Genomic DNA, 21,442 nt, shown 5'->3' with positions numbered 1-21,442 from the left:
ATATTTCTTTCATCTTAAATATCTTGTATTTTAGATTGTTAGAACATATTTACACTTTGTTCTTCATTAGTGCATAAACATAATATTCTTTGTGTAAGATGTGTCATTAAATTGTACACATCCATGCTTAGAACAAAAATATTATGTTTTGCCTTATAAATAATGTTCATTGATTTATTTGTTATTTCATTAGATTGATTTACACTAAATGCTTTGAAATTATAATTTTGAAAAGTGAAGAAAAATCCTATCTTTTTATAAGAAATTTGTGCTTAAAATTATAAATCTTTTTGGAAAATGATAGTTTAAAATATTTTAACTATCACTAAAACTTGGGAATCAATATACTAATAAATATTATTAAACTTACATTTTGTGGATTCTAGTATCTTAATAATCTTTTCTTTTAACACTTATTTTCTACTCATTATTGCTTTATTTTTATTCTCTTAAATAGCTTTATTTTTCAATCTTTTATTTTATGTTCATAATATTAAAACTCATCAATCTTTGGAGCTAGGTTAGAATTTATTATTTTTGATTTAAAATAGTTTCATTTTCGATTTTAGACAACTCCCTTGGGTTCGACATCCTTGCTTACACGATCACTATTCTTTATGGACGATTCGTGCGCTTGCGATATATAAATTTTTAAACATACCCGTTTTGGGTCCATCAAGTTTTTGGCGCCGTTGCCGGGGAGTTGCAAAAGAAAAGAAACGAAAATTATCTCAAGGTTAGTAAATTCTTCTACTAGTTATTTTAATTTTTGCACTTAAAAAAAAAACTAAAAAAAGATAAAAAGAAAATTTGGGACGGTTCAACCACCCATAAAAAAAATATACTTATATTTCTATATTTATTGTTTTTTCTAGTGACGGCACTTGTGCCTCCTATCTATCCTTTTAACTTTTATAGTCGATGGCACTTGTGCCTCCTAATTTTGTTATAATTTTGTTGTAATTTTATTTCTTTTATATCTTTGTTAGTTGACGGCACTTGTGCCTCCTAACATTTGGTGTAATTTTCTTTATTTATTTTGTTGTATTTTTATTTTATTTAAATTCCGCAAATTACTAGTTGATGGCAATTTTGCCTCCTAGCTAGTTGATGGCAATTTTTGCCTCCTAGTCCTCTATCTTATGTTTAAGTTGATGGCACTTGTGCCTCCTCGTTTTTACCTTAATTTTGTTATGGTTGATGGCATGCTATGTCTCCCTACTCTTGCCTAAATTTTAGTCTTATTTAATTTTTGCCTTATTTTTCTTTGTCTTCTTTAATATTTTAGTGTAACATTGTGAAAAATACTTGAAAAAAAAAAAAGAAAAAAAAAAGAGAAACCTAAATCTTGTCCTTTCACCATAAGCAATTTTTGCTTAAAGGAAATTTGAACAAAATTCCCAATCCGCCTCTACTAATTAACCTCGGGGAGTTGTTAGTAGTGCGCGAGTAAGTGGAATCAAATAGGCCTGGGGACAAGTAAACCATAAGAATTATATTGTTGTGAAATCTCTAAAAATTCTAAGTATGCTCTATGGTTGCGGTTTTAACTGATCTTCCACATCAGAAAATTGTTTGTTTGAGATTATCCTTGTTGCCTTGATTGTGAAAATTGTATGCATCATTGGGAACGTAACTCTAAAAAACGATTAGTAAAAAGACGTTTATCTTTGTTTGAAATTGAAAGTGTTAGTAAAAATTTGAGCATCATGGAACCTATTGCTAATCCTGTTGATGAAAATGTTGTGCCTGAAAAAACTTTGCTTGAATATTTTGCACCTATTTCATCTAATGCTCCTTCATGCATTGTTTTACCTACTACTTCTGCTACTCATTTTGAGCTTAAACCAGCAATCATTCAATTATTGCCATCTTTTTATGGGTTAGATAGAGAGGATCCTTACATGCATGTCAAAGATTTCTTAGAAATTTGCTCAACATTTAAATTTCAAAATTTTTCTGATGAGTCGGTCAAACTAAGATTGTTTCCTTTTTCATTAAAAGACAAATCAAAAGCTTGGTTAAATTCCCTTCCCACTGGGTCTATAACTACTTGGGATCAACTTTATAATAAATTCTTGTTGAAATTTTTTCCAATGTCTAAAACTGATAGTCTAAGGAGAGAAATCTCCGAGTTTTTTCAAAAAGATAATGAAGAGTTTTATGAATGTTGGGAAAGATTTAAAGATTTATTATTAAAATGTCCTCATCATGGTTTTGAAAAATGGAGACTTGTAAAATATTTTTATGATGGTTTGACTCCCTCTAATCGTCAAATGATTCAATCTATGCATACTGGAAAATTTTTAAAATTTCAAGGACAAGAGGCGTGGGACGCCCTTGAAGATTTATCTGTCAATTCACAACAATGGAATTATTTTGATCCTAGGTCTAGGTCAACTAATTCACCAAAAAGAGGAGGAAGGTATGAAGTAAAAGAAGAAGTAGACTTAAGAACATCTTTAGATAAATTAGCGAGAAAAGTAGAAGCTTTAGCCATAAGCCAAACTATAAACTCTCCAATACAACCAAGAAAAGATGTTTGTTCCATATGTTCTAGTCCATGCCATAATGCTCGATCATGTCCTTCCTACCAAGAAGCCTTTTCTGAGGAGGCCAATGCACTTCATGCTTATGGGAAACCAAATGATAGCCCATTTTCATCCACCTACAATCCAAATTGGAGAAACCATCCGAACTTTTCATGGAGACAAAACCAACCCCAAATGAATCAAGGGCACCAATACAACACACAAAACCAAGCTCATGCCCCACAAAATCAACCATATCCGCAACAAAGAAAACCTTCCTTAGAAGATACTTTACAACAATTTATGCAATCCACCCAACAAATTCTACAAAATCAATCTCAATCTATTACCAAACTCGAGACACAAGTAGGACAACTCGCCACTGCTTTAGCTGATAGAGAAAAAGGAACATTCCCTAGTCAACCTATCCCTAACCCAAAAGGTCAATATGAGATAGGAAAGTCTAGTCATAATGGAGAAGTCAAATCAATTTCAACTCTTAGGTCTGGAAAGAAAATTGTCAAACCCGATTACATACCCGAGGTTGAAAACGAAAAAGAAAAAGAAAAGAGTCAGCCTTCTAGTTCTAATCTCAATGACTCATCAAACAAAGAAATTTCAATCCATCCTTTCATTCCAAAAGCCCCATTCCCACAAAGATTACTTCCAATTAAAAAAGGCGGCCAATATAATGACATCTTAGAAGTTTTTAAACAAGTTAGTATCAATATCCCTTTCTTAGATGCCATTAAACAAATTCCTGCCTACTCCAAATTTTTAAAGGATCTTTGTACTGTTAAAAGAAACACTAATGTTCCTAAAAAGGCGTTTTTAACTGAACAAGCTAGTTCTATTATTCAATATAAGAGTCTTGTTAAATATAAAGATCCTGGGTATCCCACAATTTCATGCATTATTGGTGATCATTTTATTAACAAAGCTTTACTTGATTTGGGTGCTAGTGTAAATTTATTGACTTATTCTGTTTATAAGCAACTTGGTCTTGGTGAGCTAAAACCTACCTCTATAACTCTTCAATTAGCCGATCGTTCTGTAAAAATTCCTAGAGGCATTATAGAGGATGTTTTGATAAAAGTTGATAAATTTTATTTTCCTGTTGACTTCATTGTTCTTGATACTCAACCTGTGGAAAATATGCATGCTCAAATTCCTATCATTTTAGGTAGACCATTCTTAGCTACATCTAATGCAATCATAAATTGTCGTAATGGTGTTTTGAAATTATCTTTTGGAAATATGACTGTTGAATTGAATGTTTTTAATGTTGCTAAATCTGTTGAGTGTGAGGAAATGCATGAAGTTAACATGATAGATAGCATATGTGAAGATGATGGAAATGACTTACTTGGCTTTTGTGAAAAATACTTTGGTATGAACTTGCATGTTGATGACTCTAATGATGATGTGAATTCTTTGGTAGAGCCTATACCCTTAAATGAAACCAAAGTTGAACATTTTTCACCCTTAGATCATGTTCAAACAATTTCCGAGTCTCCAAAGTTAGACCTTAAACCTTTGCCAGAAAATTTAAAATATGCTTTTCTAGGAGAGTCTGAAACGTTACCTGTTATCATAGCATCCGCTTTAGATAAAGAACAAGAAGGTAAATTGTTAGATGTCCTTAGAAAACATAAAGAAGCCATAGGTTGGACCATTGGAGACATTAAAGGAATTAGCTCATCCATCTGTATGCATAGAATCCATCTAGAAGAGAATGCTAAAACCTCTCGGGAATGTCAAAGAAGATTAAATCCAAATATGAAAGAAGTAGTTAGAGAAGAGGTCATAAAATTGTTAGACGTAGGTATCATTTACCCTATTTCTGATAGTCAATGGGTTAGTCCTGTTCAAGTTGTGCCTAAGAAGTCTGGGATCACAGTTGTTGAAAATGAGAAAAATGAATTAATCCCTACTAGAGTACAAACGGGGTGGAGAGTGTGCATAGATTATGGAAAGTTGAATAATGTTACTAGGAAAGATCATTTTCCATTACCTTTTATTGATCAAATGCTTGAACGATTAGCTGGCCATGCATATTATTGTTTTCTTGATGGGTATAACCAAATCCCCATCGCCCCAGAAGATCAAGAAAAGACTACTTTTACATGCCCTTTTGGAATGACAATAAATTAGTTGGCTTTGAGTGAATTTTAATATTTCTTATGTGTGCTTTGTTGAAATTATTTGATAGAATCTTGAGGAAATTGGATTGTCGGACACAAACTATCAATTTTTTTTATGTGATTCCAATGGGTTTCAATGTGTTTGTTCATCAGACCACTATATTCCGATCAAAATTTGATTTTTTTAATGGTGATTTGATACTTTTGTTCAATCATATTTCGAGATAATTTTCATAGTGATTTGATACTTTTGTTCATATGTAATCATATTTATTAGAGCATGCACTACTACAAAATAATGATTTTATGACTTCATTTGAGAGACATTAAAAGTCTACAATACCTGGTGGTGTCATCATAGGGGGCTTTCAATGCACTACAAGAAAATGACATGATTCCTGCGTGATACTATATCCACTACAAGAAAAATAATTTGTATATACTAAAGTTTTAGCTACCTAATATATTTGGTAGCAATTAATTATATTTTGCTACTAAATTATGGTAGTAAAATAATTTAGTTGCAAAATATAAAAATAGAACACCAAAAATATTTTTACTACCAAAATTATTAGCAACTAATAAATAATTTTTGCTACTAATTTTCTTTTGGTAGCTAAATTTATTGACGCTAAAATATAAAATTTTTAACTTTATATATTAATTGCTATAATTTTATTTTGGTAACAAAACTCAAATTTTTAGCTACTAGTTTTTTTGGTAGCAAATTATAATATTTTTAATTAGATTTTGCTACCAATTATTTTGTAGCAATATATGTTTTTCAACCACTAATATTAATCTACTAAAATATCGATAGTTAAAAGTATACAATATAAAAACTTAATAAATCAAATTTATTTTTAACATATTAATAATTAATTTTTTATTAGATAATTATATATCCATATTTTAATCATCTAAATATATATATAATAATACATATACTTGTATTCGTATAAGAAAAAATAAATTAACTATGTATAAAATTAATTAAATAAATTTAAATATATATATTACTATTAATTTAAATACATTATTATGTTAAAAAAACATAATTAACCATCTCTATGTAAAATTGTCTATTACTTGCACACTCTTTCTCACACACTTTATCTCCACTACCACTAACACTATCTAACAAATGCTTCCATGTATATATAAATATAAGATTTTTCTCATATATAAAGTTAATATTTTATTGTACAATATATACTACTTAGTAGCTAATTATAGTATCAAATTTATACATATTAGTACAGATATGTAAACTGCCAAAAAAATATTAATTATTTATTAAATTTAAATTTTGTAATTGAATCTTATTTTAGTCAATAGCAAGATATTTTAGGAAGGTTGTCATGGGAGAGTCATTTAAGGAAATTGAAGTATTTAATTTAATTATCTTATATGTGTTATATATGATAATAATTTACTAGATTTTGTTATATTATTTTTTTCAAAAACAGTTTCGAAATTAAGTTACCCTAGTATAGATGTGGAAACTCCCCCTTTTTAACCGTATAATTGCTCTTCCTCAATTATAGGGTGATTTGAAATAAAATATCTAAAATGATAAAAGAGAAAAATACTGAAAATTGAAGAGCTCCGTTGATTAAAATTTTAAAACAGATACATTACACATTATTATTATTATTATTATTATAAATAATAAGTAGTGGTAGGTAGGTAGGTGGTTGATGAGGCATAGTGATCATGATGTCTCCTAGTAGTGATCAATGGTTGGGTGACGATGTACTGCTTAACATATTTCATCGACTCCCACACTATCGATGCCTCATCAAGTGTAGCATGGTCTCTAAGCGTTGGCTTTCTCTTATTCATTCCCAATCCGATGATTTTTATCAATATTATCACATTCACAACAATAACCACAAAATATCACCATCATCATCATCATCATCATCATCACATTGTTCCTGCTACAAGTACCCCTCTTGTACGCTTTTCTTAAATTCTATGGTGATTGATCGCCCACTCTATCTACAATTTCGTGATACCACGAGTAGTAGTAGTGGTAGTTTGTCAAGATTTTTGGTCCCTTCCATTGAAGACATGGTTATTCGATCATCTTTAGAGGATTTGTTCTTGCTATTGCACAAGTCCAATCCAAAACTATTCTACATTTATAATCTTTTGACCAAGAAGTGGGTTGCCCTCCCTGAGGCCCCACAAGACCGGCAAAGGCGTGGATTAGTACGCAATCAAAGTGATGAAAATAGTTATAGAGTTGTGTTAATGGACGTCAAGCCTAATTGCTTTCATGATGTATTTTATATTACAATGTTTTGTTCTGAAACAGGAATGTGGAGTGAAAAAAACCCTCTCTTACCTCATACAGCCGAACCCTCATCCCTCACACTAACTCATGGACACATTCAGCAGTTTCAAGGTGTGTCCTCGTCCAAACTGGCAAGAGTACACTGGATGAGAGGAATGAGAGTCTTGTATTTCAACCCATATTTGACGCATAGGGCTGGTATTTCTTTCTTATTTTTACCCCAAGAATTCTGTTCAAATGGACTTCGGGACCACCACGCTGGGTGTGGTCCAAGGCCAGCTGCGGCTTTTGGAATTGTGCGAAAGGTGGTTTGGTTTGGTTTGGAATGTTTGGGCATGGGATGAAGAGGCAGCCAGATGGGATATGGTGCATTGTAGAGTGAAGTTTCCATGGACCTTACTTGCAAGGTCAAATACGATCGACAATGTTCTTGCCTTGCATCCCAACAATGGAGATCAAATTTTCTTGGTACGCAACTCTGATATTTGCTTATACCAATTTCCCACCAAAGATAAGCATAAAGTACTTGGCCAATTTCCCACCAAACAAGAAGAAGAAGAAGATGATAATAGCACGGGAATGAATTCGAAGATCTCCTTAACGGGAATATTTATATTTATGAACCTTTGTGTCCTACATCACTTTTTGCATTAAAGTGAACTCAACAAATTATAATAAATCTTATATGTTTTCCATTCATTAAGTTGTTAATATGAAATTATTCTTCCTCCTCATTATTATATTATTCTTATTATTGACAAATTTATATGTTTAGTTTCTACATTCAGAACTGTTCTTCATTTTTAGTATCTCATACAAACTAAACTTACGCATAGGCATACAGCACCAGCACCATTATCGAAAAAATGTATTAATACCACAAGTTTAGAAAATTTAGGTGTTTCCAAAACTGATGATCGCCTGAAAACACTCATAGCTTCATCCACTATGGCAGCAGAATTTGTTGCATGTTATGAGGCATCCAACCATGGTATATGGTTGAGGAACTATCACCGGGCTGCGCATTCTAAATGGAATAGAAAGACCACTTAAGTTGTATTGTGACAATAAATCAGTCATATTGTATTCCAACAACAACATGAGCTCGACAAAGTCAAAACATATTGACATCAAGTTCCTTGTTGTGAAAGAAAGGGTGCATAATGGACATATTTGTATAGAACACTTAGGTACAAGCTCCATGATTGCAGACCCCCTTACAAAGGGTTTGCCATCCAAGGTCTTTCATGAGAACATTGCTCATATGAGTGTTTTAGAGTATGATGATATCTAGATTCAGTGGGAGTTTGTCTTTATTATCCTTTTTGGTTTATATTTGTTTCATGAAACTTGTGTATTTGGATATTTTTCTGATCAGAAATTAAGTTATTCAGTTTATTTTACTTTGCACATTTAAGCTAAAGTTTTGATCTCCATAAAGTAAAGTAGGACCAAATGAAAATTGACATGGATAGATCACCATGCATGTAATTTTCATACCACATCATCATGATTGATTTATGTCATTTGACTATGTCGACATATGTGACCATTAATGGGATTAGTTGTGATTGATACATCGAAAGCGCTTTGATCCTATGTTGATATAGTTAATGGACGAGATTGCACATGCCTATGGTTGTGATGACAAAGTTATGAACTCAATAAGGTTAACACATTTATATGGATACATATGTAGCCCAGTGGGAGATTGTTAGGAATTGATTTATTTGGGGCCATAATTGTATGTATATTAATTGTGTGTTGGGTCATCATATAAATGAGTCAAATTTATGTGATTTATTTTTGGAATAAAATTTCTGACTTAAGGGCATGATTGTCATGATTTTAATATGCGGATACCATAAGGATAATTTCTAATTTGATGAGGGGCCAAATTAGAAATAGTAAATAAATATTAGTTACTATTTTGGAGTTATTAATAAACAGGTAATGATCCCCAATTTGCAGTACTTACTATTTCACTATTGAATCCCCATCATCAAGAGACTAAGGTTCCCAAAAGATTTGACTGCAAATTCAGAAGATCATAACTTTTGTAAAATCGATTCACTAGACTCCGGTACGCGTCCGCTAATCTTTGTTATTTATTGTTTGATTTCTCATGTATTAATTATGGCTAAATTCATATTAAAGTATTCCTACAATTTCCGGTCAATGTATTGGATATGAATTAACTAATAATTTCAAGATAGATACAAATATTTCTTCTGCAGTTGTTATGATCATGTAGCTTGGTTGAGGTGGAGAAAATTCCAATGAGCTAGGTGAATGGGAATAGTAGTTCTATAGATGGAGATAATTTCTTGGACAAGAAATCCAGCATCAGTACTATCAGAAGAACAAAGAGTCAAAAAGCAGTTATCTCTTCTGAACTCCAGAGTGCTGAAAAAGTTGACTCCTTGGCATCATCATCATCATCATAGAGATAGATTGTGAAGATAAATCAAATTAATTGACCGTAAAATGAAGGCATTCTCTTAATAATTAATTAAAGAAGCTGCCAATTAAGAAGGAAGACTAACGTGAGCGGATGATGTGGCTCATATTAAGGGTGGGGCCCTAAAAACAGGGTCGAAGCAAAAGGCGTGTGATTAGCTAGTCTTGACTTACACTAAAAAACAAAAACAGGGTCAAAGCAAAAGACGTATATATGCATGCAACCATGAAGAGATATATAATCACAACCAATTTATTATTACATTCTCTTCTCTTCTCTGTTGATTTCACACTCCACTTCATAATATGGGATGGGTTTGGATTTCCTCACCAAGAAACCATATTCGCCTCCTTCATGGGCCTCTCATCTCAATCCCATACCTTCTCACTTCATCTCTCTCGGCCATGCAAGTCATTTATTTTACTTTACTAAAAGGGCTTTCTTTCCTAGCTAGTATTTATTTGATCTTTCTCATTACTACTACTACTTATTGTTCCCTTGATTCTCTTTAATTTCTCATTACTACTACTACTATATGCTTTGACTTTGCATGGATACTTGATTCTTGGCCAAAAATTAAGCGCTTTCACTATCACGCTACAACCGAATATATAGGTTCTTGCCGAAAACCAAGTTCCCCAACCAAAGCTTTTAACCACAAAGCTTCTTTTGCTGCTTCCATGTACTCCACTACCAGGGCCGGCCCTGGGCCCGTGCCTAGGCCCACCCCTACCAGAGCCCAAAAATATCATGTAATGAATTATTGGTTTGGAATGTATTTATATTACTAAATATTAGTTTAATTTTATTTAAAATTACATATACAAAAGGGCCCATTTTTTTCAAATTTATTAAAACCGTCTTAGGCCCACTTTTTTTCTTCAGGGCCAGCCCTGTCCACTACTACTTCTGCAGTAGACAAAGCAAGGACAAACTTATAATAATCAATCAATAGCCATAAACAATTGTGCCTACTGCATTCTAATGCTCATTTGTTTTGTTGGATTCACCAAGTATCTGCTGACCACACTAACTGTTTGATAAATATCTCACTAATCTTCCAATATAACACTTATAAGAAATAATACTTCTAATGGCTTGAACTTTCTACAATTTTAGGCACCTCTTTAGACTTTCAAAAGCAATGACTGAGGTACCTCCATTTTTTTTTTCAAAGGTTGGCTATCCATTCCTTCAATTGTTGGCTACCAAACTAATCGTGAATGTGTTTATACTTGGTCATATTGCAACATCTATATATCATCCATAACTTTCTGTACTTGAATAAACACTAAAGCTCAATGATTGACTCTTCAATTGCATTGCTTGGATGATCTTATTCTTCTGACAGGCCAGAGGTATGGGATATGCAATTGGTAGAACAATTTTGATTTGCGGATGTGTCTTGCTAATACTAAAACCTTTTTCCCTTTGATTTGATTATTTGAAAAAAAAATATATCAGAGACAGGTTGACAGTTGAGTATTTGTGCTTGTTTTTCTTACTTTTGGGAAGATACCCATTTGTAGTTTCTATTTGTTAGTCACAACAATCTTCTTTCTGTTTTTGTCATTATCTAATAGTATTTGGTAATCTATGAAAACTTTGCTGTTTTCATTAGTTACATCTATTGACATGTAAAATGTGATTAGGAATTTTAAGAATCTATAAGGATCTGTGTAGAACTCATGAAAGCTGAGATTGAGAATTATATGTTAAATTATTTGCTGAACTTGGATCTCATTGGTTAGACAGGTGTTCAAATTGTTGATATTTGCTTGGCGACAAGGCCGCACAATTCAGGTTTGATCAGGAAATACTTTATATTATACTTGTCTACTAGAAGAATCAGTTGTCCCTACCTGTAGTTGATCTAAACATATTAAGTTCTTTCATTCCGTTGTTATTGTCTTAGTAGTGTTTTTTGGCATTTTGATTATGGGATGTCAAACTAAGTGTTGCTGTAATTGTTATTTGTGGAGTAGTCCATGGCAAAAGTAACTATTTGACATGGCTTAAGAATTATAAATACTACTTTATACTTTTTCTTGAATTCATACATCAGCTTTACATGTAAACCTTAGTTGCAAATCTGTTTTCGACATCAGTTATAGTCTGAAGCCCTTAGATCTGTTTACTGTGTAGCTTGTGTGTTTATTTTGGGATTTTCATCATATACTAACATCTATTGCATTCGGTTTCAGGTTCTGGGGAGTGGTTATGAGGTGATTTTTGTTGGAAAAAAAAAGCTTGTTCGTTCTGTTCCAACAGAGTTGAACAAAGACCATAATGAAATTTTGGAGCTTGCCCAGGTTACTATTGTTTTATCTTCCATCTTGTCATAAATAAATACTTTCTTCAATGTAGAAATGTTTATGTTTTATACCTGGAATGATACTTCTTTTTAAGCATAATTATATGCATACAAGATTCTACCGGAGAGAGATATCTATTCTTTCCAAGATTATGTTATTAAAACTTCTTGCACTTGTTTTCAGCAATATGAAGGATATTTCCTGTGATGCTGGTAGTGTGGATATTGGTGAAGAAGCTTTGCATAGTAAGTTACTAGATACTGATTCTGCTTTCAAGTTATTACTTTTATGATTCTTACACATAGTACTCTCTACCTTATAAAGAATTGAAGGTGGAACTGGGAGACATATGCCAAGCTAATGCCTTGGTGTACCAACCTTTGTATGAAGTGACACAGGTAATGTTTCATGGATTTAAAGCACTATTAACTGCTGTAAAATGTATATATCATTATTAAGTGATGAAAATATTGTATAGGCCACTTTGGACACTTTCGAAGGGATTAAAATAGGTCGTATAGAGTAAAAAACTTCATGGATAACATAGAACAAATATATGAAATAACCAGACACTATATCGTCCAAAAGTACAAAAAGGGAGAGGGTGAGGTACACTAAACTTGGAAAAAAATATCTTGTAAATTTAGTTTAAGGAACAATCTTTTCCATTTAGTCTTTCCTTAAGAATATTACCAACTTTGCTTTCGACGTGGGCTGCTTTCGTTCTCTCTCTCTCTCTTTTTTTTTTTTTGCATTCATGTTCTTAACGGTAGTTTGAAATGTGCTAATAATCTGGACACATGAATGAAAATATCAAAATTTTTCGTTTTAATTTTATTATAATTAAAGAGTAAAAAGAAACTGCAATATGAGCAATTATATATGATATAATTTTTTGTAAGTGTCCGATTAGATATGGCATATTATATCCATTTTAAAATGCCTTTCTTTTCTCGTATGATTTTTGTGCGTCAAACAACTGACGGTGTGTTTTTAACTGGAAGAAGATATAGGCCAAAAGCATAAAAATGATACTTGCTCGATCGGGACAACTGAAGCGTATAGTTCCTATGGACTTAATTCATAGGATTATGATCTTTGTAAATCGAATATATCTCATCGGTGGTTGCTTTGGATTTGTGTTATTGGTTTTCAGAACTTTAGTGGAAGAGAATGAAGATGTTGTTGAGGTACATTGTTCGAGAGAAAGGAGTAGGGCAGCATGGAAAATAATTGAGGAGGTGTTGAAATAAAAATGTGCTTCACAAGTCTGTGTGCCATCGATTTTTCAAACTAGGCTGCTTGGCTTGTTAATTAGTCGATAAGTTTGTTTCATCGTTCCTTGCAGTATTTGATTCCATTTGTCGAGAAACATCAGTGTTATTATCAGCTCTCAATAAAACCTGGTTCTTTATTTTCTTGATTTCTTATGACATGGCATTTCTTTATTGGTTGATCAAGGTTAAACATTGATTGCTCTGCTAGTTGTATTATTTCAGTTAGTCTATACATTATATATATATGTGATCATTTTGTATATCAGAACAGAAGTGATATATTCGTGTAAAAGTTTTCTGAGAGAAGTTTTACTTTGTATGGTGAGGTTTTTGAAATACTTGTAACAAGTGAGATTGAGAGTTGAGAAGCCGAAAGGAAGAAGAAGAAGAAAGAAGTTGTCTTCAAGGGTGTCTCCTAAGTGTTCTTCATTAAATCTGGTTATTGTTCAAGGGAGATTGATCACCATTGTTTAATTCAAGTTATCTTGATCACAAACTCTGTAATATTGCCATTTGTCATAGTGAAAAGAGAATTCCCAAGAGGAGTTCAAGAGGAGTAGCTCCATTAAAGGAGTGAACCTCTATAAACTTTGTGTGTTCTTTTAATTTCTGTCATTTTACTTTTATATTCTTAGTTTCATTCTCTGGTTTGTGATTAATTGTGCAGTAGAGTTTTATCAAAGTTGAGGTTGTTGTTCAATCACAACAAATGGTATCAACGACAGGTTTCATTGCTGTCTCAACTTGGTGTTAAAATCAGAGAAAGAACAAGATTCATAAAGAGTAGCAAAGGTGTTTGTTTACTGGTTTGAATCACACTTTCAAGAACTTCAAGATTCAGACTCAAAGTGATCAAGAAAGATGACTACTGCAAAGATGGACATTGAGAAGTTCAGTGGCAAGAATGACTTTTATCTATGGAGCGAAAAGATGAAAGCTCATCTTGGAAACTTGGGGCTTGATGAGGCTTTGAAAGGAGAAGCAGAAATGTCAGATAAACTAGAGCAATCTCAGAAGGATGATATACTGAAAAAGGCAAGAAACACCATTGTGTTGAGTCTAGAAGATGAGATTTTGAGGAAAGTGATTAGAGAAGAAACTGCTGCTGACATGTGGAATAAACTTGAGCAAACCATGGGTTTCGAATGGATGAAGGTAAAACTATTGATGAAAATTTAAATGAGTTTACTAAACTACTGTCTTATCTTTGCAGCTTAAATGTCAAAGTGGAGGAAGAAGATCAAGCAATTTATTTACTCAATTCATTACCTACTCAGTATGAACAATTCAGAGACACCATTTTATATGCAAAAGATACCTTGGTCCTTGAAGAAATTATTGGAGCAATATACTCTAAAGAAATGTCTCTCAAGAACAGTGGAAAATTGTCAAGAGCCAATGGAGAGGTTCATTTAACAAGAGGAAGGAACACTCAAAGATTCAATCACTCCAACAGAAGTCGTTCTGGTTTCAAGAATCGAGGAAGATCAAGTTCAAAAGGGCCAAACAAAGATGGAAATAAATGCTACAGATGTGGCAAAGTTGGTCATTACAAGAGAGATTGCTATTTCAATAAAAACAGAAATAGCAAGGACAAAAGAGAAGGCCAGTCAGGGAATAAATTTGAAGCACAAGACTCAGCAAACTACACAGATGGATATGATTCTGGTGAAGTCTTGTTGGTAGCTTCAAACATTTCAAATGAGAAATGGATCTTGGACTCGGGCTGTACATTTCATATGACTTATCAAAAGTCATGGCTAAAAGATTTCAGAGCTATAACTGGAGGCAAAGTTATTCTTGGTGACAGCAACACGTGCAACATAGAAGGAATAGGAAACATAAACATCAAGATATTTGATGGAGCTATTCGAACACTAAAAGATGTCAGGTATGTTCCTAAACTAACAAAAAATCTAATCTCTGTTGGATCTCTAGATGATGCAGGTTACTCAAACAAAATTGAGAATGGAATCATGAAGATAAGCAAAGGATCTCTGGTTGCTATCAAAGGAGAGAAGAGAAATGGCTTATACTATCTTATAGGAGACACTGCATATGGAGAAGTTGCTGTAGCCACAAATAATGAAGATTCAAAAGCTGTTTTGTGGCACAGGAGGTTAGGACACATAAGTGAGAAGGGTTTAAAGACAATCTATGATCAAGGGCTATTAGGCAAAGACAAAATCAGCAAGGTAGAATTCTGTGAAAGCTGCATTTTGGGTAAGCATCATAGATTAAGTTTCAAATCAGGTAAACATGTTTCTAAAGGCATATTAGATTATGTGCATTCTGATCTGTGGGGTCCAGAAAAGGTACCTACACATGGTGGTAATACATACTTTATGTCTATAGTAGATGATTTTTCAAGAAAAGTATGGGTGTTTCTGTTAAAAACTAAAGATCAAGCTTTAGAAAAATTTAAACAATGGAAACTTTTCATTGAAAATTTGACAGAAAGAAAAATTAAAACCTTGAGAACTGACAATGGTCTTGAGTTTTGTAGTGGAGAATTTGATTATTTTTGTAGGAATAATGGAATACAAAGACATAGAACGGTTAGACTCACTCCACAACAAAACGGAGTTGCAGAAAGGATGAACAGAACATTACTTGACAAAACAAGATGTTTAATGTTTAATTCAGGTCTACCAAAGAAGTTTTGGGGAGAAGCTATCATGACTGCAACATGCTTAATAAACCGAAGTCCATCTATAGCAATAAACTTCTTTACACCAGAGCACAAATGGTCAAACGAGCCTCCTGATCTGTCAAACTTAAGAGTCTTTGGCTGCACTGCTTATGCTCACCAAAATGAAGGTAAACTTCAACCTAGATCAATTAAAGGTGTGTTTTTAGGATATCCTCAAGGTGTTAAAGGTTATAGAATTTGGCTTAAAGAGGATAAAGGATTTAAAACAATAAACAGTAGGGATGTTATCTTCAGAGAGTTTGAATTTCCATGTTTTAAATCCACTAACAATGAAAATGCAGGAACAAGTAGTACTAACCCTGTAGGTACAATGGAGAGTCAAGTTCAAACCACCTCAAATCAGGTGGAACAACATATTGAACAAACTGAAAATACTCTAGAGAATGAAGACCCAGATCAAGAAGAACAAGTAGATGCTCAGGATTACCAATTAGTTCGAGATAAAGAAAAAAGGGTGTCAAAGCCAACTCAGAGATATGGTTTCTCTGCCTTGAAAGATATGTTGGCCTATGCTTTTGTTACAGCAACAGAGTTAATGAAGACAGAACCAAGAACTTATTCTGAAGCTATCTCAAGTAAAGAAGCAAGCTGCTGGAAGAAAGCAATGGATGAAGAAATGAGATCACTTGTGAAGAACCAGACTTGGATTTTAACTCAAAGACCAATAGACAAAAGGGTGATAAGTTGTAAATGGATATTCAAGATAAAACCAGGAATAAAGGAAGGGGAACAACCAAAATATAAGGCAAGACTAGTTGCAAAAGGTTTTAATCAGCAAGAAGGAATTGATTTTAATGAGATTTTTGCACCAGTTGTGAAGTACAAGACAATAAGGATCATGTTGTCCTTGGTTGCTCAGTTTGATATGGAACTTGAGCAGATGGATGTGACCACTGCATTCTTAAATGGAGACTTTGAAGAGGTAATTTTCATGGAACAACCAGAGGGGTATGAAAAGGAGAAAGGAAAAAATCAAGTTTGCTATTTGAAGAAATCATTGTATGGCTTGAAGCAAGCTCCAAGACAGTGGTACAAGAGATTCGACTCCTTTATTACTCAGCATGGTTTTAACAAGAGCATGTTTGACTCTTGTCTCTACTACAAGGGTTCAAAAATTCAACAAGCTGAGTATCTACTGCTTTATGTAGACGACATGCTATTGATTAGCAAGGAGAAATCCAAGGTTGAAAGAACTAAAGACATACTGAAGTCAGAATTTGAAATGAAAGACTTAGGGGCGGCAAGTAAAATTCTGGGAGTTAACATACAGAGAAATAGAAGCAAGAATCATCTATTTCTTGGCCAAAAGAGTTATTTGGAAAGAGTTGTTAGCAAGTTCCTAATGAATGGCTCCAAACCAGCTACATTACCCTTATCAAGTCAGTTTCAATTAACAAACAAGCAGTGCCCAAAGACTGAAAAGATGAAGAAAGAAATGGAGAATATTCCTTACTCAAATGCAATAGGATCAATCATGTACTCTATGGTCTGCACTAGACCAGATTTAGCATACTCTGCAAGTGTGCTAAGTAAATACATGGGAAATCCTGGTAAACCACATTGGACAGCAATGAAGTGGCTTCTCAGATACATACATGTCACTACAAAGTTGGGATTGAGTTTTAAAAGGAACCAAGATGCAATTCAGGTGGAAGGCTTTGTGGATGCAGATTTTTCAGGAGATAAAGACTCAAGGAAATCAACAACAGCTTATGTATTTCTGATCTCAGGAAACTGTGTAAGTTGGAAATCTCAAATACAACCAGTAGTCGCTTTATCTTCTACTGAATCTGAGTATATAGCTGCAACAGAGGCACTTAAATAGGGCTTATGGGTACAAGGTTTGCTAAAAGAATTGAAGCTTTATGATGGAAAGGCTACTGTTTTCACAGATAGCCAAAGTGCTCTTTATCTATGCAGAAATCCTGTGTTCCATGATAGGACCAAGCACATTGAAGTAAGGTATCATTTCATAAGGGAAAATGTGACACAAGGATTAATAAATATTGATAAAGTACCTAGTAAAGAGAATCCAGCAGATATGGGAACTAAAATACTGACACTTAGTAAGTTTCAACACTGTGTGAAACTTCTAAGTATTGAAGAAGGCTGATTTGCTGGAGGATAGAACAAAGAGTCTTGGGAAGATTTTTTAACAAGGTTTTATTAAGCTCTGAGATGGAATTTGTTATTATCAGCTCTCAATAAAACCTGGTTCTTTATTTTCTTTATTTCTTATGACATGGCATTTCTTTATTGGTTGATCAAGGTTAAACATTGATTGTTCTGCTAGTTGTATTATTTCAGTTAGTCTATACATTATATATATATGTGATCATTTTGTATATCAGAACAGAAGTGATATATTCGTGTAAAAGTTTTCTGAGAGAAGTTTTACTTTGTATGGTGAGGTTTTTGAAATACTTGTAACAAGTGAGATTGAGAGTTGAGAAGCCGAAAGGAAGAAGAAGAAGAAAGAAGTTGTCTTCAAGGGTGTTTCCTAAGTGTTCTTCATCAAATCTGGTTATTGTTCAAGGGAGATTGATCACCATTGTTTAATTCAAGTTATCTTGATCACAAACTCTGTAATATTGCCATTTGTCATAGTGAAAAGAGAATTCCCAAGGGGAGTTCAAGAGGAGTAGCTCCATTAAAGGAGTGAACCTCTATAAACTTTGTGTGTACTTTTAATTTCTGTCATTTTACTTTTATATTTTTAGTTTCATTCTCTGGTTTGTGATTAATTGTGCAGTAGAGTTTTATCAAAGTTGAGGTTGTTGTTCAATCACAACAATCAGTATCAGATTCCAAAAAGTTGTAAGCTGCACCCAGACAATGATCTGTTCAGAGATCATGAACAGCACAAGATCCGTATTGATGTAGATGAATGGAAATGTGGATACTGCAGAAAGAGTTTTTATGAGGAAAAATATATTGATAAGCATTTTGAACACAGGCATAACAATTTGCTGAATGTGGTAAGTTGTAAATTCTCTCCAGTCACCGAGTTTTCTTACCATAAGTTGTTCAAACTATGTGTGCTCAGTGAAGTTATCTTGCACAATTTTTTTTTCCAAAATAGTTGTTTCATCTTCAATTATTTCGAGGATATTGTTAATTACTTTGAATTATATTTTAGAATAAAAAAATCAGAACGAATGACATACAGCATCAGAGTTTATGGAATAACTATAACCGTAGCATCATATACTAAAATTTGTATGTGCGTATCAATGAACAAGTAGCAGTTAGGTTAAACCATAACCATCTCAGATGTTTAGAATATCCAGTATCCACAGTCCACGCTAGTAAAATTATGGTAATGAACATGCCAGTTTTTTCATTGGTCAAAGTCTGTAAAGGTTTTCCCTGACTTTTAATCTATATTGTGTGTGTTACTTTTTTTTCCACACGTTATCTCCAGTTATTAAATTCCATTCTGAATAGTGAACCATGATCTTGCCATTTGTTAACCTTTAATTGACTGTGCTTCATCCAGACTCATGGCAAGTGCTTGGCAGACGTATGTGGAGCCTTGCATTGTGACCTCCATATTGGCATGCCACAGAAGACCAAGTGCAATCCTGCTGCTTCTGCAAGGAATAAACATTTGTGTGAGGTGGTGTCCAGGTCTAACAAATGTACTATATAAATCTTTCGCACACTCTTGTTATTAATAAAGCTTTGCTTATCAATTTCGTGCAGAGCCTTGCTGATAGTTGCTTTCCAGTCAGCAAAGGCCCTACAGAAAGTCGGGTTCATGGTGTGTTTTTCTCTCCCATACTTGCAAAACTTTAAACGAGTTTTAGATTATTATGCTGCTTCTTATGAAACTGCTTTGGATAATTGATTTCACAGAATTCTTCTTACGCCAATTCTGTGACGCCCACACTTGCACTGGAACATCGAAACCTTTCTCTCGTGGTCGCAAGGTAAGTTTATAGTCCACGGACCTTAATGAGATTCAATTATTACATTGAGATTGCAGTTATAGTTCATGAATGCTTAACTGGTTTTGGTTGATGTCGATGCCTGTATTTCCCTTCAATCTTTATTCTCAATTTTTCAAGCTGCTCATCCACTAGCCTGAAGAAGCTCATTAACAAACACCAATCTGTTATGTATGTACAGAAAAGAATGAACATACTTTATGTCGTCGTCTCCGTTTTGACGATCCTGCTCCTTCTGTTTTTCTATACCTTCATTTACTTGTACCAGAGGTACCTATCTATCTATTCATCTATTCAATGTCCTATTTTATTAAACCATTTTAGGTACATTTTCAAAACTGTTTTTTTTTTAATATTTTGCAGAGGGATGAAAACCGGAACACAAAATCTGAGACGTGTTTCGCAAAGTGGAAGGAAGAAGAAACCCTCATAGTTGGTACTCTACTGCATTGCAGCAAGGATAGAAGGATTATTTGTATTCTTGCTTCAGTTCTACACTAGAGAACTGAGACAAGAGAGAAGATTGTTTCGTACCAATGAAAGATCGAATTGGTACTATTCTTCTTCTTCTTCTTCCATTTTCGTTGTAACATAAACCTTTGAAATGAATTGAATAGTAGTGAACAAAGAGAGAGAATCATAACATAGTTTTGTTTACAGCACAACCCTCTTAGATTGATTGAACATTTTGATGGCAATTCTTTAAAACCAACTTTATATTCACGTTGTTATGTTTACTTGCACTTTTGTTTAAATTTTTAGTTTTGTGCTATGATCATTTGTTGGAACTTATAATATATATGAGTATGAATTATTAAAAAATAGAAAATGTGCTTTAATGACTCTCTAGAGGAAGAGTCCACATTGGTTTAGAATACTCTCTTGTAAGGGTATATAGAGTGTGGACTTGAGCCTTGGGGTTGTGCCCCAAGGGGTACCCACTTTTGTGGGAGAGGGAGGAGTCATACAAAGGCTCACCTGACCACCACGCGCGCGCCGCCGTCCGTTGGTGTGCACCTTATTATTTTTTCTAAAAAAATTTATTTATTAATAAAAACGTGGTTAATAAGTGGTAAACTGAAGACTTTTCAGGATTTTAACTGTCATGCCTCTCCCACGTTTTAATAAAACGTCTTTGTTCCCATTAATTAAGATCCAATTTTTTCTTTAAAAAGAGCGATTACTTTTCAGAACGAGATATCTCTTTTCAGAAAAAATAACTCTCTTCATCATAAATTTTTACGATTAAAAATTCGAGCAGTAGTATCATCAAGGTGTGGTATACGACGGTTCTCTACAGTACAGTGGAGGTCCGATCACAGTTTAGACTGGGCTGTTTTATCCTGAGGACGACGGGGCTGATAGTCTGCTTGCACAAATTCTGGGCAGTTCCGCGAACGTCTTAAAGAGAGCGACCTAGTCCGCGACTCAACCCATTCGGTAATTTCGTTCCTTTTTTATTTCTGCAGCAACTTATTCCAACAATTTTAAGACATTTAGTTTCTGCCATGACTACTGATGATAACTCTGGTGTTGTTGAGATAAACAAACCATTTCGTTTTGAGGGTAACCACTTTAAAAGATGGAAACAGAAGATGTTATTTTTCCTCACAATCAAAAAGGTTAACACAGCTATCACTACTGATAAGCCTACTGTATCTGAAAAGGATGACAACGATGAAAAAGACAAACAAACTAAGGCTTTAGATGCTTGGGTTAAAAATGATTTTTTATGCAAAAATTTCATTC

At 33.6% G+C, this 21,442-nt stretch overlaps 1 non-coding gene across 1 annotated transcript; it reads right to left on the bottom strand.

Annotated features, from left to right (window-relative positions):
• Positions 1-2,111: 2,111 nt before the first annotated feature.
• LOC133820491 (small nucleolar RNA R71) lies at positions 2,112-2,218 on the bottom strand. Its single transcript, XR_009886899.1, has one exon. It is a non-coding gene; the product is annotated as a small nucleolar RNA R71 (small nucleolar RNA).
• Positions 2,219-21,442: the final 19,224 nt, after the last annotated feature.

The sequence above is a fragment of the Humulus lupulus genome, chromosome 2, assembly GCF_963169125.1.
Source record: "Humulus lupulus chromosome 2, drHumLupu1.1, whole genome shotgun sequence".
NCBI classification, from domain to species: Eukaryota; Viridiplantae; Streptophyta; class Magnoliopsida; order Rosales; family Cannabaceae; genus Humulus; species Humulus lupulus.
Note: the sequence above shows the minus strand (reverse complement) of the source record. Positions and strands in the feature narration are given on the sequence as shown.